The sequence below is a fragment of the Coptis chinensis genome, chromosome 1 (assembly GCF_015680905.1).
Source record: "Coptis chinensis isolate HL-2020 chromosome 1, ASM1568090v1, whole genome shotgun sequence".
In the NCBI taxonomy this organism is placed as follows: Eukaryota; Viridiplantae; Streptophyta; class Magnoliopsida; order Ranunculales; family Ranunculaceae; genus Coptis; species Coptis chinensis.
In genome coordinates this window covers 88245860-88266099 of record NC_141456.1, presented here as the reverse complement: position 1 = coordinate 88266099, position 20240 = coordinate 88245860, and the positions used below count along the sequence as shown (strand labels likewise).

Below are 20240 nucleotides of genomic sequence, written 5' to 3'. Positions count from 1 at the left end.
TGATTCCAAAAACCCCAATCAAGAATCATCAAACATCACAATGAACTCAATGATGAAATGAATTACGATACATCGGCTTCTCCATGTATCTCTAACATTCCACTGGTTCCATGGATGGGATGTAAACCCTCAACAACTTAATGTATGCCAATGCATCAAACTCTCCGAACCTCGCGAAATGCTTTCATTCACTGACCGCCACAAGAGAGCATCAAAAGCAATTCTTTTTTATTTATCGGAGGGCAAGAACAACAAAGAACATGCCCAAATCCACTCTACCCGAACCCGAGGCATCCAAGACAGACAAAATCTTCTCATTGATTTTTTTTGGGGGGGGGGGCCGAAAAAAAGTCTATGTGTGTGTGTGTGTTTTTTGTTTTTGCCCCTATTGGAAATCCCCAAATTAATTTGGAAGATGTTATTGGATTAAAGCGGTTATTGGAGTATGACAACAACTTTAATTAGTTATGGGGTATGAGAGTGTTTATATGGGTGTGTCCAATATCACCCTAATCATATGCATAAATTAAGTTCGCTGAAGAAAGTCTTTTGTTTATGTTTTTATATTTTGTAACAACCATGAACTCTTACATATAATACATTAGCAGAAAAAAAAAGTATTTTACATATAATTTTATGTCCTTCAACTCAATACTTAAATTTATATATTTGGGGAAGTATATTTACAACCGTAAAAGCAGAAGCAACATATTTTCAATGCAACTTTTGTTATTCGAGTATAAACACGGCATATATACACCACACCATGAGTTTATTTATATCAAACTAGGGACACATACGGTAGTGTAATTGCAACAATGGCAGCAACCATAATGGCACCCACCACGGCCTCCTCCACCATTGTAACCACCCCCCACTTTGCTTTTAATTACATTCCAACAGGGGACGCCTCCACCGTATCCACCCCCTCCACCGTATCCACCACCACGTCCACCACCGTATCCACCCCCACGTCCACCACGTATCCACCCCCACGTCCACCACCGTATCCACCTCCACGTCCACCACCGTATCCACCCCCACGTCCACCACCGTATCCACCCCCTCCACCGTATCCATCCCCTCCACCGTATCCACCTCCACGTCCACCACCGTATCCACCCCCACGTCCACCACCGTATCCACCATACTTAGCATCCTCTAAACTCTCATTGTTCTCTGCCAACGAAATAGCACAGGAGTTGTTAATGAGAATGATTAATGCATTACTTAATTAATATAAAATCTTAAATAGATAATGTATGTACTACAATGAAATTATGAGAATGAACATATAACTTAATTAGACATTACTACATTTACTACTAGAAGGTGGCATTTAAGGTATGCTAAGAGCTAGGCAATGCTAATAGGCCGGCCTCAAGCACTATGTCTTTCAGTGTGGTATGTACTGTATTACTTGTGTATAGCTTTCGAGTTACTACTGTTTTGCAAATGTATCTTGCAACTAGATTATTGTTAGTGTTCCTAGCTCGTAGACATATTTTAACATCATGGAAATTTCAAAAACTAGGTACAAGAAAGAAGGTAATTGGTTTTATTAATACATTACGTATTTAATGTCAGACTCACCAACTTCAGCAGTTTGACTATCAGCTGCTGCTACTTTAGAAGAAATAACCAGAAGAGCAATAGCTAGGAGGAATCCCATAACAAAAAAGGTTTTTAAATGAGACATTTTTTTTTGAAATGTTGAAAGACAACAGACACTTCAGAGGATGAGTTGAGTATGTGTATGTAGTGTGCTTCTAATTTATAGAGGATTGAATAGGGGATGAATGACGCACCATGTGGGGATGTTGGAATTAATACATCATCCACTTGTGTAATATAATTTATATCTTGTGGGTTTCCCTTGTTGAGAATTGCATGCAAAGCCAATTCAATCTGAACTAAGTACTCAAGGCCATATAAGGCCAAGTCCAATGGTACTCCATCCCACCAAATATCATTAAAATTGTGATCCAATATAATATATGGTGCGACAAAACACTAACCCGTCAATATTATTGCTATCAAATTTATTTTTCTATCTGTGAGGAGGACCCGGGGGGCAAAATAGAGAGTTGGGAATTTAATTTAATCAGAAAATGTCAATTTCCCTATACTCTTTTGTTGATGGCAGCTAGGATAGTTGTCAAATTTAAAGTTTTTTTTACACGTCTATATAAGTGGCGGGTCGGAAAAAAATCATTGAGCTGAAAAATGCAAACCCGCTACCTGTATCCACTATTCTATTGTGATTTTGTGTTGTTGCGCACCAAACTATTAGACTGACAATGGATGTGCGTTATATTCTTGAAATCTATGATTAAGTAGTGAAGTTGTCGTGATCAGATAGATTGAAATGGATTCTGATTGAATAGGGATATGCTGGTTATATCTTGCCGACATGGATCAATTAAAGTAATCCAGAAAAGCAGCAGACATGTGTTTTCTCCCCTTCATTAATTTTGTCTCTTTGTGAAATTTGTTTTTTTGCCGGTTTCCAGTTCTACAGTGGGGACATGGCAACAAATGAAAGAGAGGGTGTGAGTTGGGGGCCCTTCAACTTCCATGGTGTAGGATGTTTTGAATTTTGATTGTATATAGCCCTGAAATTGGGTTATGTACGTTGTTTTGACTTGTGGTCGTTTGTAGCCCTGAAATTTAATTTAGTTATATACCCTTGAGATTTACTTTGAAGGAGCCTACCCGCTTCAAGCGTGGATAGAGCCCTTCTATTTGATCACCACGTAGCACCTATGTATAACTTCCTCAATAAATACCATCTGAAATCAAAATTAAGTCATTTCTCTCTTTTTCTCCCTAGTTTTTAGTATCTATATTTAATACCGAGACCTTTTTTTTTTTTTTGCTTTCGATAACCAATCCGAAGACTTCATCACCATCTCATCAGTCATCAAAGACTTCATCACCATCTCATCAGTCATCACTATCTACTATCTGTTATTCTCTTCCGTCTCAACCCATACTTAGAAAGTGAATCTTGTGTGTTATATTCATTAAATAAATAATACAATTTCAAAGTAAACTCAATTTCTATTGCAACAAAAAGAGTGGTGAAATGAAAGAGTCAGAATAAGTGTTTTTTAAATGATAATTAACATACTTTTTCTTACTCCTCACAACATAAGAATTACACATGAGAGATTTAAAATTAATCAAGTTTATTCTTACTCACAGACAAGAAACTTAGCGAAATTATTAATTGCCGTATGAATGATTTTACAACCCAATAAATAATACAACCCACCATCTGCAATCTGCATTCTCAACAATGGATTGAACATTACCACTAACTGACTAATTGAGAAGTAACTAATCGAATTCAAGTTCTCTCATCATCTCTTGATTTCTAGGCTGACAACTACTTCGTTGGCAGCTTTTGGCCGCCATCTATGACTTGATGTACTTTCTACGTTTGGTATGGCTGTTTTGTTTAGTTTGACCATTGCAAGTGTAGGCTTTCTTTACTTTACTTTTCTTAACGCTTTCAAACCAAGCCGAAAGGCGTGACGAGAGTAGCTGTCTAACAGAGACATTTCTTTTTGCATTTACTGCATTGTCGAAATTGAAATTCGCCTTGATTTCTGTACTGCTTTTACCCTCTTAAGTAGTGAATTGCAGATCAACCCATGTTGCTACAAGAGGATGTCTCACTACTTGCTAAAAGTTATTAGCATTTTTTAAAGGGAGTCTATGGCTGCACGATTGTTGAAACGCAGCAGGTGACGTATACTCTTTAAGTGTGATCTTCCAATTTAAGAGTTAAGCCACTGCAAATAACCACATATCCAGCCATACTTTGAAATATGTTCCCTTGTAGCAATGGTATCAAGTGCACGGTGTACCTTGTAGGTTTGCATATCATTACCTTTTGCTAATCAATTAATTACGCATATGAGCTTCAATTGCCCTTGCAACCTTAAAAACACACCTTAACGTTTCCATGGTAAACACCTGCATTTTCAAAGTTCAAACAACACATGCTCGACATCTTCAAACAGAACAATTAATCATTAGCTGCTACGGAATCAACAACCAATCCACAGTTATAATTTAAGAATTTATATCAACAAGATGCACTTACATTTGTTCTGATAATTGTAAATACAACCACAAGAACAAAACTGCCCCAAAGCCTCGACTTTTGAACACTAGTAAATATCGCCAAACAAACAATTTCAAATCCTACCAAAACCGCATGAACTCGTACAAAACCATCACCTCCTCGGCTTCTTTGATGGCGACTTCTTCGAAGAGTTCCCACGCTTCAGACTTGCATGTGTCAGCATCCTCTTCACCATCATCATCACCCCTCTTCTTTTTTCTTTTGTTCCCTTGCTCTTTGACTTTCTGCAAATATCATCAATTCAAATCATTATTGGTTGTAACTAAAAAGTTCAAAAATAATTTGTGCAGAGTAGTGAGGATCACTCATTGAGGCATGCATTTCCAAACGAGACTTAACAACCATTGGGGCACTCCTAGAATGGTGTTGAAAGATACTCCAGCAGGCTCAACAAATTTTCAAGAACTAAATCTGGTGACACTATCAACAGATCTGAACCCTAAGATGTAGCTCGTTAGAATTCACAATCAACAAGAACTGTTCATTAAATCATTGGGTTTTCATTACGACATTGGTTATTTCTAGTTCAATGTTGGAACTGATTTATACTTTCCCACTAACTACGAAGAGAATAAAAAAAACACTTAAATAAATGATGATAACGACAGTAATACCGTTAGAGCCAGCCTTTTAAGCCTGTGCCACAGCTCGAGAAAAATAGAACTTCCTCCTCTTGAGCAGGAAACTTCGGGAAGCTTTTTTCCTGAAACAAAATGACATGTAACAGAATATGCTTTAGTGATCAGTATAATCAAAACAGCTTCTGGGTGAAATGTGATTCTCCACATATAAAGACAGTCATGCATACCGATAAGCTTCTCTATCTGGATATACCACTCCAACTCATATTGATTTACTAGTGAAATAGCAACTCCAGATCGCCCTGCACGAGCAGTTCTACCCACTCGGTGAATATAATCCTGAAACACACTTTGAGAGATCAGCAGAAATAGGAACATCAAAGTATTTGAGGCGCGGATTGCTAACTAAAGATAAAGAGCAAGAATGTGCAAGTAATACGAAGCAAGACATCCTGTGTTTATCAGAGGCAGGTTTTGCAGGTTGGCCTTTTAAAGTGCCAATCTTCATCTGGTATTAAGGCCATTCACTATATGCAAACCACGCAAGTAGCAGAAGTGCACGAAAAACACTCCAGGAACTAGGTCAAACGAAGGATCTTGAGACTTTATACTTGTTGCCCTACTCCTAATTGCCAAACTATCCTAATGTCAAAAACCCTGATATCAATGAACTCACCTTAGAATTGGCCGGAATATCATAATTGATAACCATGTCTACAGAAGGAATATCAAGCCCTCGACTCGCAACATCAGTGCAGATAAGAATGGGACACTCCCCTGCCTTGAACTTGTTTAAGGCCCCAAGTCTCTTTGCCTGTCAAATGTTCCAGATAACAATATGAACAGAAGAGGTATTGAATATAAAAATTCCATGTTATGTAAACTTTTGACGTTATGCACACCATGTTATACTGGTTTTTAACACAGTATCACTTTAAAAGAATGTGTGGGAGAGGGGGGCGCAAGAGTACATATACATCCATAAATAGATAATATGCCAACATGGGATGGTAAATGGCAATTTAAATGTCAAAACACACACACACCAAAATTGAAAAAAAAATAAGAATATGATGTAAAACTTGGCACGACCTAAATAATGGTTTTGAAAAGAATATGCACCACCAAGGACACCGTCCAAATTTGTGCATAGAAATTATAAAAGTACCTGACTCATTTGACCACTAATTGGGATGGCACGAATCCCAAGTTTGAGAAGAATCAAAGCCCGAAGGCAGCGTTGACTCACAAGTGCGAGTAAACACCATTGATGTACTTCCAGGTATATCGCTTAAAATAAATACAAGGTAGCAGTCCTGCGTGTGATTTTAAATTAAATAGAGGTTAGCACAGAAGAATACAGTTTCTGGGATATGTGACAATGAATACTTTGGGTTGGGATCACACTGAAAATCACAAGCCCCAAACCAAGTCAATTCTCAATAATTGGCTCAGTACACAGCTTTTAATGCCCAATTAACCCAAGATCCTGCAAACTATAGTGGAAAGAAGAAAACCTTGTACCGCTTGGGAACAAAGCGATACTGCTGCTTCAGAGTGTCAACAGTGGAATATTTAGAAGCTGCCTCGATCTGAATAAACCAGAAAAACTGAGAATTAGGCCGTAACTGATACAATTATGCAGATAGTGCAACACCAAGCACTAGTTGTGCAAAGATCATAAACTCCTCAACCATAAAGAACACAAACAGATCACGTAAAATAATACGGTAGAAAGAGAACACACCATCACAGGATTCCATGAGACATGCCCTTTGTAGTTTATTGGACCTAGAAACACAAGGTAACAGATTAGTGAAAGCTGATGGTTGTTACCCAAAGACATTAAAAATAATAATTAAAACCATAGTCACAAAGCTTGAAACTATGAACTCAAGGGTTCCCTTTGTCATTACAAGAATTAGAGCATTGCAGATAGAAAACAGGAAAACTTGTCAAGACATGTACATCTTACCTTTTTTGTCATGGTAGCAGAAAATAAATGTCTTTCACTCTCTGGGAATGGCCTTCAAAATGTTATCAATTGATTCCTCAAATTCCTCATTCAATAATCTATCTGCCTCATCCAAGACCTGCCAAATACAAGCAAGTCATAATTAGTAGGTAAATAATAGATTCGCAGATGGAAATTAAGTTCCTGTATTAAAAAAGTTATGCAATGCCATTTAGAAATTAAAATAAAAAAGGAAAAGCACTTGAACCAGTAAGTGTTTGGAATGTTGTTCACACACATACCACTACAAAAAAAAAATATGGGACTTGGCTGGACAAAGGCGATACAATCTTCTAGGGACAAGAAACCACTATAAATTGCTTTCGAAATTAAGGGTGCAATTTTTTCATGTACAAAACATCGTTTGTTAAAACAGAACTCCTAGGGACAAGCAGTCATTTGTTTCGACTTACGGTTTTTTTTTAAAAAAAGGTAAAATTCTCTACATTTTATTATCCTTTTTATCTTACTTTCATAAGCCACGCCCCTCCTCATAGCATCTCAAAAGCCCCAGGCAATACTCCTACCGTTCATCCTCCCTCCTTGAAGGCTAAATGGCCGATAGAGCGCATTCCAAAGGTGAAAGGCTTTATTGGAGGAAGCAAAAAGGTGGGCACTTTTATAATGAAGAAAGATATGTGTACCAAATTATTCTTGACATCAAGGAATTTCTCTCCAATTGTCCTTCTGGGACTTTGACCATTAAAGGGCTTCAATATTTTGTAATGTAGGGTGTCCTGCTTACTGTAAAGCAAGAGGTGGGATTGAAACTATAAGTATTAAAATTTGGTCTGTGTTCCAAGCACCAATAAGTTGATGGAAAACTTTGCGCAGTCAATAGAATGTCATGTTTTAGATGTCATAAATTGTACCAAAGAATAACAAGGGACATCATCCAAAATAGACATATGACAAAAGAATGAAACTGATTATCCGGGTTAATGATTTAACCTTCAAAAAAAAAAAATATTGGGGAAGAAAAGTTAATAACTAAAGCTCATAACAGAAAACAGAAAACATACCAAGTATTTCAATGTCCATAAAACTAAAACCTTTAAAGTATTGGACAAGTGGTCAATGAGCCTCCAAGGAGTTGCCACCTATTAAGAAAAAAATGTGAAGGAAAATAGACACCTTATGAGAATATGCAGATCAGGTATGGATCCCATGGGAAAGGTCCTCCACAACCAGTATAGATAAGCAATATGATTAATATAATAATATGATGTAATAGAAGTTAATCAGCTCATTTTCACTAACACTGCTAAACAATTACAAATAACTAGCCAAAATGCCGTGCTTTGCACATGGATAATAAATAAAAGCAAATTAAAGAGGATGCAAACTCCACTACATATAGTTGGTTTGTCAACCATTCATGCAAACTGCAAAGAATAGATTACAATAGCATATTAGCATCTATGCAACATTTCTATGTATTACAAAGGGTCATACTGAATTCACAGAGGAGATTACAACAATAAGAATAAGAGTGCATGCGTTAGTCACTCTGACGTCCTCGTTTCAGTAGCAATGACAATGTTGCGTGAGTTCTCTTATGCAGTAACAATGATGGTGTTCTCTAGTTGGTATATGAAGAAGCTACAACCATCTGCTCATTGTAACCACCTACCCCTCACAAGTGAAGTCAATTGATATGGCTGCATTGCCCATACACATCAAGAACTTGTCCTAACGCTTTACAAACACGCTAAAATTCTGGCAATTTGCCTTGGGAGCCAAGATCTAAGAAGATGAGAGCCTGCTGTCAGTCAAGTATCAACAATTCGACGTCTCTACAACATGGAGAGGGTTGAACTTCGGAGAAAATAAATATGGCAATAAAGGAGCAGCCCTCTCAACATGATAGAATATGGTGGGATGATGGCGTAGCTTGATGAGGTGAAGTGTAACACTTTCAATGCCTGTTGTTAAACTTTCTTGCTTTTTATAGCCCAAAGAGCTTGATCTACAGTTAGCGCTTGGATCAACTGAAAGAAACCTATGGTAATGGCCTACCAACATTTCATGCTTACAGAAGAGGAAATGTTTAAAATAAACAGTCAGATATATTTGTTCTCACCGATCAAACACAATCTAAAGTGTTAACAAAGAAGAAAGTTTATTTCTCATGAAAATAAACCAGGAAAAAGTGGAATTGACATATTTATAAGGTTTTTCTAAATTTACAAAGAGCTTGCTTGCAATTACACATATTTCAAAATGCTTGGATGAAAGAAGCCTATACATGAAGGCCTCTCACAGGCTTTGTGTTAATGGATATGATTTTACCAAAAGCAGGAAAATTCCAAAGAAAAAACCAATTAAAAAGTTTAGACCTATGGTAATATGTCTACCTGGCATAATCAATCTGCCTACAACTAACCTGATGACCTTTTTTCTTTAAGATTATTTTTTTTACACAAAAAAAAAAAAATAAAAAAAAAAAAAAAGTAGCAAAGGATACGTACCTCTACAACTTTGCTTTGTTGTCTCTATGAAACTCTATGGCCCATTTCTTTCTCCGTCCCATCACAATGCTGCAATCAAAGGAAGAGAGCAAGCTCAATATTTATTAAACTTAATTAATAGTCAAGCTAAATAATAATTAAACTTAAGAGTACGTATTACGACATTTAAAATTTTGTTTCAGTCCATACTTCAGATTTCAGACCTTGCTTCGTCCTTCAATATCATTCTTATAAGCAAGGCATACAGTTAACAACTCCATAACCCCATACTTCCAAATCAATGAATCTACAACATTGGAATCAATTCTAAACATTTCACATGGTGTTATTCCTAGATGTATTGGCTGTGTTGCATGGGTACGCCTCTCCTTCCGCCGTGTCGTACCGACACCGACACCGACACCGACACGACACAGATACGTAGTCGGAGTGGTCGGAGGGATTTGAGAAAAAAAAAACAGCTTTTTTCATAGTCAAATTAGGAGAAAAGTTAGAAATTGTTTGCATACTTTTATTTTAATAATCTGTTCTTTCTCTTCAGGTTTCCATTAATGACTTCAAGGTTCAAGCACCTGGTTTTGAGGTGAACCTGGTTTTGAGATCTATCGGATGAAGAAGAAGGGTTTTGACTTTAAACAAAAACTTTCTGTTGTGCCAAAGCACATCAATTTTTGCTGTCTTCAATTATCTAATTTAAGGCTGGCCGGCTGGGCCAGACTACAGTGGCCCAACTTTGGGTTTTTGTTGTTGCCAATACCCCACATTTTTGTTGTAGATGCAAACCAATCCACGTTTTTTTGGAGGCAAATCAGCCACGTTTTAAGCTAACATTTTGATATATTTTGCTCTTTTTTTTTTAAGAAACTATTTTGACTTGACCAAAGATTTAAGCATTTAAGGGGTATAATTATTGACTTGAATATATTTAGCTGCTTGTAAGTATCAAAAATTGATGTAAGGTTTATGACAATATTTTCATTAAAGAAATTTGATGTAATTATACAAAAAAAATTATAGAAATTGTATGGAAATATATAATGTATATATTCTTTATGGAAATTTGACATAACTATAAAATTTTAAGCGAAAGTTGATATCATTCAAATCTACTGAGATATTTAGTAAAATTCAAGTGAAGGTCAGTATAGTTTCGAATTTCTATTTTACCAATTGTCTCGTTTCTCTGAACCATTAATCTTATTTTTTTTTTGTTAGAGTTCTTGTAAGCAATCACAAAAGGGGTATGGAACCCCTCCTCACCTATATAAGAAAAGTGTGAGGAAGGGCTGAAACCTAACTAATAAGTCGTCCTATTTTCTCCCTCAATTTTCTTCTTGATTAACTATAATAATATTTCACTTTTTTCATTAGGGAATTGTTATAAGAACTGCACGAAAACGAACTCCAAAAAAACTAAAAATGATTAGTTAGAAGTTTTGGTGTAGATGTTCTCCACATCATAGAGATCAACCTCACAAGAATTCAATTCATTTGAAGATGTCTAATATCGTTAAAAAATATTTAGTAAACTATGGAATTATCCACACTCTCGAGATTCTTAAAATTTGAAATAGGTGTTGGCAAAGTTAGACATACTCAATTATGGAATGACTAGCTCCGCCCAAATCAACCCTCAATTAATTTCATAAGTAACCTTTGATAGCGGAGTTCAATTAAAGACATAATCAAGTTAAATTATAGTATGTTCAAGCTTGACTTCCGGATATAAGTTGTAGCACAACCAAGAACGATCGATATTATATTTTTTGCTATCAATTTAGATCCGTGTTAGAGTTATATTGTAAGCCGTTAGATATTGTAAAATGCAGGACTATTTTCCTATATAATCTATGGTCCATGATCCATAATCCACGAATACTACGTGTTAGAGTTGCTATAAGTTGTTCCTATATAATCTATGGTCCATGATCCATGATCACGAATACTATATGTCAGAGTTCTTGTAAGTTTTTGGACAGTTGGGACTAAGGGTGGAATTTGAGCCGAGCGGCTCGGGCTCAGCGTTTGTTTAACTATATGAGCCGAGCTCGAGCTCAAATTAAAGCTCGTGTAACAAATGAACTTGATGAAGCTCGACTTGTTTAACTCAAATAGCATATTTGTAGAGTAAAATGACCAAGCCACTCAGGCTTGGCTAGGGCTCAGCTCGTTTAAGCTCGGCTCGAGCTTGCTCATTTAACTATATGAGCCGAATTAGAGCTAAATTGAAAGTTAGTGTAATTAACGAGCCGAGCTTGAGCATGGTAAAACTCGGCTCGTTTAGCTCGAATTCCACTCTTAGTTGGGACACTTCTAATTAAGCTATAAACATATTATTTTCCTATATAAGAAAAACCAATATAAAAAATCAATAACTTAGAAAAACCAAACACAATCATTTGTTATTGGGTGTACACAAAGATGAAATTAGTACTAGAAGGTGGGAGCATAGGATATCTCCACTTCTAAGTAAGTAAACAACTAATTTTTAGCCTTAGATGAATTATGATCCAATGGTTGCCCAGAGCCCATTTTGTTTTGCCCTAAATCTTATCTTGTTTTGCCCTAAATCCGGCCTCTTTTGTTTTGCCCCATAAAAGCCGTAAAAGCCAAAGTAAGAAACAACAAATAGTATTTGATCTTTCTATTTGAAGCCGCCAAAAATGGAGACTAAAAACAACAACCAAAGTTAAAGTTAATGCCCTCTTCAATTTTCAATTGCAAACCGACCCTACCACTAACAAAGCTTGAGTAGTTCTTAAGGTATTTAATAACTAAACTCAAATAAATGTCAAGCTCAAGAGCACCAAAGAAGAAGGAGGAGAGGAGATGATAAGCTTATACTTTCTCCTCTTTGGAATCACGTTGAGAAGATAAGCAAGGCTCCAGGTGGAGGAGGAAATTACAAGGTTAGATGCAAGTTCTGTTCGAAAATATGGAGTGGTTCATATTCAAGAGTTGAAAACATTTTCTTGGAGAAGGAGGTTTTGGGGTTAAAGAATGCCTTCGATCCACAAACACGAAGATCTTCAAAAGCAGAGCATGAAAATGCTCTTAAACGCATAAGGCTATGTCGAATCTTATTAAATCGGCTTCCAGTTCCATTACCGCAAGTTCCGCGATGGAACGGGTATGAAAAAACAAGAATGTGCGACACTTCATAGGGAAGTCATTCAATCTCAAAGAAAGGGACGTTTTTGGATCAGTATGATTGCTAGAATGTTCTATGCTTCAGTCTACCATTCAATCTCGCCCGTTCTCCATATTTTAGAGATGTGATAATGTATGCATGCTCACACACCTGAAAGGTTACACTCCCCTTCATATGATAGTCTTCAAACAACACATCTTACTAGAGAAAAAAAATATTGAAAGGATGATGAAAGCAAACATCAAAACTTTATGGAGTAAAAGACTGGGGTTAGTCTTGTTTTACGATGGCTAGACCGATGTGCAAAGAAGGCCACTTATAAATTTTGTGGCGGTTTCTCCAAGTGGTCCTATGTGTTTTAAAAGTCAAGATGCAAGTGGGGAGTATAAAGATACAAACATATATGGGTGCTTTGTTTATGAAAGAAATTACTTTGGAATTGGGGTGAGAAGGTGGTTCAAATCATTCTTGATAATGCACTGTTTGTAGAGTTTCTTTGGATTAGTTGTTGAAAACCTGACATCCAAGTATATTTTGGGCGCCATGTGTGGTTCACACTTTGAACTTGGCACTCAAGAATATATGTCGCCCGACTAACACTTCTTGCAGAAAATCACCGTGTGTTTGAATTATGTAAGTGGATTCTAGAGATTGATGAACAGTGAGGGCGATTCGACACTTCATCAATAACCATACACTAGCTCTCCCATTTACAAAAATTTGCAAAGCTAAAGTTGTTGGCGTGGCTTTAAACACGATTTGCATCGACAATCCGGATGTTAGCAAGATTCCGGAAGGTCAAAGATGGGTTAGAGCAACTAGTTATGTCGAGTTTTGGAAAGGATCACGGGGGTGGTCCAAATGCCGAAAGTCAAGCAAGATAAAGGAAAATATATTGAGTGATCGGTGGTGGGATAAAATTGATTACATTCTCGAGTTCACTAATCCCATAGTTTCAATGTTAAGAGAATGTGACCTGCACATTTACTTTGCATCTCGTGGTAATGCGAGATGTGGGATTCGATGATTGAGAAGGTGAAAAAAGCAATTTTCGACATGAACAAAAAGATGTGATAAGAGATAAAAGTAAATTTTATAATGTCGGTGGAGGAGGTGTTGATTAGCGGTGGACAAAAAGTAACACCCCATTGCATTGTATGGCTCATAGCCTCAATCCAAAGTATTACGATGATGAATGGTCGATCATGCGGGTGTTGGTAGAGAACCTCCTCATGTGGATAGAGGTTTCAATTAATCGTGAAGAATGTTTAGAAGACTTTTTTCCAAATGGCGCTTCAAAGAATTGTTGCTTTCGTAGCGAGTTTGGAAAGTTTTACTGTTGGGGCTAGGAGACTATGGAAAGTGGGAGGTTATGACCCAAAGAAGTTGAGAGAATCCTTTAGTGTGGTGGTCAACAAATGGGTCGAGCACTCCACCTGTTGCAAGCTTTGGCAGCCCGGGCTTCTTTCCAGCCATCTTCATCTTCATGTTCCAAACGCAATTGGAGTACCTTTTCTCACATTCATACATTGAAACGCAATGGGGATGGATTCTAAAAGAGTGGATAGCTTAGTTTTTGTGCATTCCAATTTGCGACTATTATCAAGAAGATGATGAGTACAAAGACAGGACCATCCAAGTCGTGGGATTCATTGGGTCGAACTTGATGCTTGATGGACCTGTTTTACAAGATCTGAGAGTTGTACTTAGATGATGAAGACTTGGACCCCTCATCCTTTGAAGAAGGAGAGGCAGAACAACACATTTGAAGGTTTAAACCAAGAACTTATCAAGTAAGTTACTTAATGTTTTATGATTTTATCATATAATGGCGATCTTTTATGGATTCTTTTGGTGATAATTTTGCTAATGTTTATTTTGTTTTGATGATCAGAGTGTCCGTTATCTTACATGTTGGCGTTGAAGGCTTGATAAGTTGATATGTATCTTTTTTGAAGAAGGCGGTTTTATCCTTTTTTGGTTTTCTTCTTTGAAGCACCATATTGCAAACACACAGTCAAGTGGGTTAGTCATTCTAGAATCTGGATAGTTTTAGTTTTTGTTTTTTGAAAGGGAAGAGTGGGAGACAATTATGAATTATGTTAGTCTTTTGCTCCTTTACTTTTGAGTTTGTGTTGCATACTTGCATGTAACAACTAACATACAAGTATACAACTAACAATGTTAGTCACTTAGTTGTTACATGCAAGTCTAACAACTACAAGTATGTAACATTGTAAATTTGTAAGTATTTAGTATTGTAACCACGTTCTTCGTTCTTCCGATGTTGCAATGTCATGAATGTATCATTTTGTTATATAAAATCACTTGGTTTATTTTCTTATGACGAGGTGAACAAGCCGTCGAGAAGTCGAGAACTTTATGTATGAGAATGTTAAACAACCAAATGCAATCTTTGCGTCCATGTTTAAGCCTTTTTAGGTATGTGTTTTAACTCTTAACACTATGCTTTTAAATTTCATTGTTTTGAGGATTGAAATAAAATAATAAATATATTTAATAAAAATTCAAAATAAAATATTAGCCGTGTCCCCGTGTCGATATTTTAGAGCTTGCCGTGTCCAATCTATGTATACACATTGTCCAAATCGGACACTTTCGTTCCCGCACCCACGCAAATACGGGGTTATGGAGTTGTTAAAGGGTTTTGGATGCATTGGCATAGACAGCCTCTTCTAATGAAGTCTAGCAAGTATAATTATATACTGGTTAAAAAAGCAACTAACTCCTACTTGATCTGCAAGAGAAAGCTGCTTCAATTCCTTCCAGTTAACATTCACACCTTGTATCTCTCATAAGCACAGGAAGGAAATAGCAAATAAGACACCCTGCGACCAATGATGAATATAATTGCCTATTATCTACTGAATTTTCAAAGGTACGCAAATTGGACCCTTTTAACATCAGCAACCAGTGACCTGGCAACTGTGGCTTAGTGGACGAAAAAAATGTGTACTTTGTTTGGTGAATAAGGTCATTCTATACTCGCCAAGGGGGATTCTTGTGCCCGATCATCCACCAACCGAGTCCAAAATCATGAAAATGCTTTATTTTCTTGTCGAGAACCAATGATGTAATTATTATGGATGATAACATGTTTGCCCCTTGGTTTCTGGACCCATGTCCGATTCTTAAAATACAACCCTCCTTAAGGGAATGCCACTTGTGGCAGCAAATACGAATCGACCCGGACGGAAAAGTAAACATAAAAAATCACGCACTATTCACAAGAAACGGATGAGGCAAAGCCACAAAGGTGGCGATTTTAGAAGTTGTTTGCTAATGATGTGATCGGATCATCCCGATTTGGTGACTTTCTTGACGATCGACCAAATGATGAACCTAAGTATATCACTTTCACCTCATGAGTTTGGGAGAATTTTTGCTTCTCTATTTATTCATTCTAATGAATAGTAGCGCCATAAGGACCGAATTTGCTCTCCGGTTATTTATCTCCATTTTCCTTTTGTAATTCTAGCATCATGAACTTATAAATAAAGTGGTTCAAATTGTAAATCAGCGACTACGGTTACCGCAGGTGAACAATCCCAAGGATCCATCTCAAGTATATCATTTTTCATCTTGAACTCCGGTCGAGAATGAGGAATAACATTTCTATTTTAAAAGTTTGTTCTTTCCTTTTTCGTTATCTTAAAAGCGAGAATGGTTTATTTATAATAAATGGACAACTACCGTATACTCACTCCATCAAACATTTCTCCCATTCCAATTCAAATCAAACACACTATACAGCAAAATATAAAATGTGGGAAAATAGCAAGAGAAAAAAAATTGAGTACACATCCGGCCGGTTTTATTCAAAGCCCAAATGAAAGCGGGTTGGTCGTTAGACTTGGCTTTTTCCGGACCATGGTCGACCACGGAGTTCTTCAATCCACTTCTTCATTACTTGCTTCGCTCCATGATAACTATAAAATGAATAATTTACCTACGAAATGAACTATGAATTCACAACGTAAGTAAACTATAACTGAACTTTTACGAGTCTATTATCAAAGCTTCTACTCTCGATGCGAATTGCACTAAGTGGAGTAGGAAGTTCGTTCCACTCCTAGTTCTCTAGCACGGATTGTTCTCTAAGTCTAAGAAATCAGTCTTAAGTCAATGAGAGCTTTACGAAATATTAAACTACGATACTTAATTAAGATGATTACTAGAAATTAACTACAAATGCTATGGAAATACTATTGTTTGACTCTAGATAAAGGAATTAGAGGGGAATTGAATCCACCTCGAATCTAACTTAATGACCTAGCATAGATTGTGGTATCTCGATTCTTACGTTTTCACGGCAAGAATTCCGAGTCTAATCCCTAGTTTTCATGGCATTTCTACCAAGTACTAACTAGCATGTGAGGTCGCCCACCCATTCTCATGGCCGAAACACGACCTTCATAGTGGAATAGATTCTACAACGTTTCTATACTAAACAACTAAGTTTCATCAAGGCTTCATCAACCCTCTAATGGAGGTTTAGCCTTGAGTCATCAATCTAACATTTACCATTGAATCTAAACTAAACATAATGTGAGAAATTGAGAATTACTTAATTTAGCAATAATGAATCTAATTTAATGGCCGGAATAAAACAATGACAAGAATTGAATTTAGATCTAAAATGGAAATGACAAATTAGAACTTGATAAAAATACTACTTTATTTATCTAATCAATCGAACAATGATTCAGATTTAATCTAAAACAAGAATTTAAATGGAACTAAAACTTAATTTAATTAATAAAACTAGATCTATAATTCTATATCTTAATTTAGGTCTAACTAGCTACCATTAACAAAGAATGAAGCTTTTGTTTTTATACATCCAGATCCAAAAATCGTGCATGGGCTTGGAGCCATGTTTTGGGCCAGAGAATCAGGCCCAAAACCCAATTCTTTCGGTCCAAAAAGGCCTCTTCAGCTGCAGTTCGCTTCAACAGACTTTTAGTCCACTTCTACTCCTCTGATTGGGGCAAGGCTTGGACCATTGGAAAGCTCTTTCGAGCCGGTCGTTTTGACATAAGGTAGGCCCAATTCGAGGGTCTGAGTCCAAAGATATGGCATTCGGAAGTTCTCTGGCTGTTGCTCCCTTTATCTCGCTAAAAGTGGCACGCGTTAAGCATATAATGGACTTTGAAGCCTGAAATGCATAAAAACACGTGTCGAGTATTAACTCTTACTTATTATTCACATAATTGGTCTAACAAGATGATTATTAAGGGGTTAAAACTACAGTTAAGGCTCTTATCAAACCACCCCCAAACAAACATTTTGCTTGTCCTCAAGCAAAGATGAGAAATTAGAATAAGTGACCAAAAATGGAGTTCTAACTACTCTCGTTTATTTGAGTCGCGATTGCATTGACCATATGCAACAAGGCCTTAAACCACTAGGAATTCCCTAGTGGACGAGTTATAACCTTGTGAGAGTTTTCCAGTGAAGGTACTCACAAACTTCATCTATACTACTGGCGACTAAGAAATAAAACTATTGTTTTCTCATTCATGTCTCAACTATCTATACATCTCACTAGCAAATACATAAGAATAACCCGGTCGAACCCTAAGCTAATATATGCATAATAATCAATCATCTAAAATAAACATATAACAATGAGTAATACTATGAAATGTAATAGCGGGTCCGTTTAGAAAACTTCGAATAAGCGTCCTTAAGTAGGTCCTCACATAAATGTCAAGACAAAAAATCACTCGATTTTTCCACTCAAGTTTAAGCTACTCCGGTGTGCGGTGGGCACACTTTACCTTACAATCTCCAATGACAACAAGGAAGCGAGTCGATCAAACACATCTGCCACTTACTATCACACTAACATATTCCTAATTGAGCTAGAGGTCTTTATTAGGTGTTGCGGGGGATTAGGAGATGGTTTAAGAAGGAAGGAAATGGATATTCAAAAAGGACAAGTCCGAGATAATAGAGTCTTCATATTATGTAACTAGAGAAACCTTGTTATTTACTTTTGCTTCTATACTTTGTTTCCATCCTTAGCCATATTTTTTTTTTCTTTTCTTTGGCTTTTTACTCCCTTTATTCTATTTTTGGAGTTTTGATTTATTTCTATATTTTTTTTTTTTTTTTCTTTGGATGGAAACTTCTTTTCTTTTATTTAGGAAGCAACTAACTAATTTTTGTTTACACGTTTTTCTCTTCTTCTTTCTTCATCATCATTCTATTCTCGGACTTATTCTAAATTGGGTAGGTTGATTTATTATTATTTTTTTTTATTTGTTTTGTTTTTGTAACAGGGTAAAGGAATTGTGGTTTATGGAAGGGCTAATGAAAGGCTCAGAGGGGCGACTAGCGGAAAATAATTCATAGGTTTGAATTTCTGGCTATATCGATCCAAAGAGGGCCTAAATTCTCGCTTAGGATATGGCATAGTGATCAAGCAAGTGGGCGTGTGATTTCTCTATCCGGATTTTTACTTCTCCCTTGTGTCATTTCTCAAATGTTTAGCTCATATAAGGCTTTTAGGCTATATTCTCCACAGGATTTGTAGAATAAGTACTCTAGCCTAGATTTGAGAAACTTCTTTCTAACAATCATAGATACTCATGTAATAAATTTATAGATAGATGCAAAGATTATTACCTACATATTAACCTAAGTTTCTAACAATTATTAATGCAAAAAGCATGTGAGACTTCTAAATTGTTAAGAGCATGGAGAAAGAAAACAATACCAATATTCCTAAGTGTATAGTATAGCATTTTTTTTTTTTTTTTTTTTTTTATTTTTTGAATTTTTTGAAATTTTAACTAGAAAACAAGTGCATATTATACATATATCTATATCCTAACAGGATGTCTTAATTACACGTGTTTCTATGCCCCCCAACAAGAAGCATGCTTTGTCCTCAAAGCATTTAAATAAAGATGGTAGGAAAAATACCATTGAAGGCGTGAAATTCGGGAACATCCGCAAAACAAAGTTAAAACATACAAATATAGTAATAAAAAACTTGACGCGAACTCTATAAGAGTTCCACCCATTATGGGGTTAACAGAATTAAATTGCTTGGGACATAAGCGGACACTAACTTAACTAAAAAACTTACCTTGCACCCCAACATCTTACTCGTCATCCTCCTCTTCTATATGAGGTTCTTTCGCATCCCCGCCATGCCATAACAACTTGCCACGCCTTCCATCGTGTATCATCAACTAGTGCTAACCTCTCTAGTGTTATTTGGTCTGATGGGGTGTAAGGGGCAAACCAAATGTGGTTGCACCTGCCATCCCGCCAAGTCATGGCTCGGAATGATCTTACCATTATCGATTGGTGGGTCTCATGATTTCGACCCTTTCCCAACTGCGGTAATCGCGGTACAGAATATGGGTAGGCAAGCGTAATAAGGCGGCAAACCAAGACAGGCATAAGAAGGTACTTATGCCTCAAGGAATGGCCTCGCTTCGTAGTAGCAACTAAAACTTCGGGGAATGTCATACCGACGACGTCCCCGGCTAAAGCAAGGAAAACGTCACCAATGGGTATTATTAGCGTATAAACCGCCGTTCCCCTAGAATGTTCATCATGATGAACAACATGGTTGTGCCTACATTCAGCGATAGGCTACTCGTATGGCGATGTTATATTGGTCTTGGTCCATGATACGAAAACACCCTCCCCATAATACTCATGGAAATAGGCATATTCATATAGGTATGAGTTATCATCATATATCCCCACGTGCATATAGGTCGGTAATGGCAACCCCAAACCAAAGCTATCAATTGCTTATCAATTCCATAGTCGTGCCATCAATAGCAAGGGAAAATTTTTGTTCTCCTTCTTGGGTACAAAA

The 20240-nt window shown here is 36.8% G+C and overlaps 2 long non-coding RNA genes and 1 pseudogene across 3 annotated transcripts; all 3 read right to left on the bottom strand.

Moving 5' to 3' along the window:
* Window positions 1-995: 995 nt before the first annotated feature.
* Window positions 996-1750, bottom strand: LOC147525681 (uncharacterized). Its single transcript, XR_015193000.1, has 3 exons — window positions 1594-1750; window positions 1114-1179; window positions 996-1014 (listed from the first exon to the last, which is right to left on the bottom strand). It is a non-coding gene; the product is annotated as an uncharacterized LOC147525681 (long non-coding RNA).
* A 2270-nt stretch (window positions 1751-4020) lies between these two features.
* Window positions 4021-6583, bottom strand: LOC147525680 (DEAD-box ATP-dependent RNA helicase 10-like; annotated as a pseudogene). Its single transcript, XR_015205880.1, has 7 exons — window positions 6485-6583; window positions 6255-6365; window positions 5906-6053; window positions 5414-5551; window positions 4965-5076; window positions 4771-4859; window positions 4021-4380 (listed from the first exon to the last, which is right to left on the bottom strand). The product of XR_015205880.1 is annotated as a DEAD-box ATP-dependent RNA helicase 10-like (transcript).
* A 1505-nt stretch (window positions 6584-8088) lies between these two features.
* On the bottom strand, window positions 8089-9888 carry LOC147525679 (uncharacterized). The gene is made up of 3 exons (XR_015193001.1): window positions 9732-9888; window positions 9223-9291; window positions 8089-8782 (listed from the first exon to the last, which is right to left on the bottom strand). It is a non-coding gene; the product is annotated as an uncharacterized LOC147525679 (long non-coding RNA).
* Window positions 9889-20240: the final 10352 nt, after the last annotated feature.